The sequence below is a fragment of the Moschus berezovskii genome, chromosome 4 (genome assembly GCF_049115385.1).
Source record: "Moschus berezovskii isolate FMDL1 chromosome 4, NW_MosBer_1.0, whole genome shotgun sequence".
Classification (NCBI taxonomy): domain Eukaryota; kingdom Metazoa; phylum Chordata; class Mammalia; order Artiodactyla; family Moschidae; genus Moschus; species Moschus berezovskii.
Window position 1 is genome coordinate 71,264,746 of NC_142463.1, and position 2,710 is coordinate 71,267,455.

The window sequence follows — 2,710 nt, forward strand, 5'->3', positions numbered from 1 at the left end:
TTTGGCCAAGCTTTCAGAGGAAATATAAGATAGGCTCATTAAAATACGGCCCTGCCAGTAATCAGTACAGGAAATTCAAAAGGTATTACCTTGAATAAATGATATTTTTCACATTTCTGATTCTCTTCTTTACAGAAAATACAAATACTATGGAGTAACCAAGTCATACTATGATAACTTTTTGCTACTCAGTATTCTGAGATGAATGAAATGTTCTATTTGATCAAATATCCTCGGCTCTGAGGCAGGAATATAACTGTTCCTAATTCCTACCTCAGCATCACAGTACCAGGCAAGTAGTAGGTATTTGATATACTTTTCAAGCCATGGAGCTGAATTGAGGTCCACTTGATAAAGAAATCCAAATTTATCATATGATGATATCACTTATATGTGGAGTCTAAAATATAACACAAATAACTTATCTACAAAACAGAGTCACAGACATAGAGAACAGACTTGGAGAGAGGATGGGAAGGGAAGGATTGGGAGTTTGGGGTCAGCAAATGCAAACTATCATATATATAATGAATAAACAACAAGGTCCCAAGAGCATGGGGAACTATATTCAATATCCTGTGATAAACCATAATGAAAAGAATAAGAGAAAGAAGGTATATATGTATAATTGAATTGCTTTACCATATAGCAGAAATTAACATAATATTGTAAATCAACTATACTTCCATAAAATTAGTTTTAAAAAACCCAACATAAAATTCAAAGATGAATAATCATGCATATCCAACTCCATGAAAGAAAGAATACTTGAAAATGAAGACAGCTAAGAGAACATTTGAGATGTGCGGTTAGAACATGTGTATTGACTTTTTAATTGATATTTAATTTTTTTTCTACAATTTTTTAAGAGTAGAAGAGAAGAAAAGATCAAGAATTCAGTCTTCATTGAAATCCCTTTTAAAGAGGTGGTTATAGGACTTCCTTGGTGGAACAGTGGGTAAGAACCCACCTGCCAATGCAGGGTACATGAGTTTGATCCCTGGTCCAGGAAGATTCCACAAAGCTCATGTGCCGCAACTACTGAGCCTGACCACCCAGAGCCTGTGCTCCATGACAAGAAAAGCCACCACAATGAGAAGCCCATGCACCACAATGAAGAGTAGCCCCCACCCGCTGCAACTAGAGAAAACCCTCACTCAGAGTGAAGATCCAGGGCAACCAAAAATAAAATAAATAAATAAAAGAAAAGGTAGTTATAGAAGCCAGAAACAAGCCACAGGAAGTAGGACTGGAGACAATGTCCAGAAAGAATTGTCTATATTTTTTTTCTGAGATACTCTAAGCATAACTTTTTAACATGAGCTCCAAGAAAGTACAGTTATTATATAGCACATTTCCATACAAATCAATATATTTGTTGTTATAATGATTTTACAAAATCAAAAATTGGTTTGATTAGCATAAGTGATTTTTTTGGAGGGGTCATGTCGCTTCCCCAACCAAGGATTGAATCCATGCAGTAAAAGCATGGAGTTTTAACCACCAGATCACCAGGCAATCCCCTAGAAGACTATATATATATATATATATATATGTACATATTTTTTTGGCCTGCTCTGTGTAGCATGCTGCTGCTGCTGCTGCTAAGTCACTTCAGTCGTGTCCGACTCTGTGTGACCCCATAGACGGAAGCCCACCAGGCTCCCCCCGTCCCCGGGATTCTCCAGGCAAGAACACCGGAGCGGGTTGCCATTTCCTTCTCCAATGTGTGAAAGTGAAAAGTGAAAGTGAAGTTGCTCAGTCGTGTCCGACCCCTAGCGACCCCACGGACTGCAGCCCACCAGGCTCCTCCATCCATGGGATTTTCTAGGCAAGAGTTCTGGAGTGGCTTGCCATTGCTTTCTCCGTCTGTGTAGCATGCAGAATGCTAATTCCCCAACTAGGGATCAAACCCATGTTCTCTGCAGTGGACAGTCAGAGTCTTAACCTCTGGACTGCCATGGAATCCCTAGAATACTGTTTTGTTTTTTTTTAAGATGTCTATAACAATCTCTCCTATTCTACATGTGCTTCCAGCACCATGCCACTCCCCCTGTAAGAGGTGAAGTCCATGCCTCTCCTCCAGGTGGGCCTTTGTGACTGCCTTGTCCCGAGGAACACCATGGAAGTCACACTCTGCCATGCACTCCTACCTTGTTCTCTTGGAACTCTCAGTCTAGGAATCGGGTCATCATCTGTGAAGAATTCTCAGAGAGGCCCACATGGAGAGGAACCAAGCTCCTCCTAGCCAACAGCAAGCCCAAACTATCAGCCTTGTGAACAGGCCATTTAGAATATGGGTCCTTCTGGCTCCAGTTGAGCTGCTTTAGTTGATGCCAAATGGAGCAGAGCTAAGCCATCTAAACTGAGTCCTACCCAAACTACAGATTCACAGCAAAACAAATGAATGACAGTATTATTTTAAGCGTCTGTGTTTTGAGGTAGATTGTTACATAACAATTGATCAATGGGATGATCAGAATACATGATTAGAGATTACAGTGTGCCTATCATGATATTATTTTCATTTCATTTATCATTCAATTAATTTCATACCAAGCTCTGTTTCATGCTGGTGGTACAGCAGTGATTGCAACAGATAATGTTCCTCCCTTCCTTAAGAGAGTGTCTGTAGCATGGATGGCAGACAGACTATTTAAAAATTAACAAATAAATTGACAATTACTAGTGGTAATAAATGCTTTGGAGG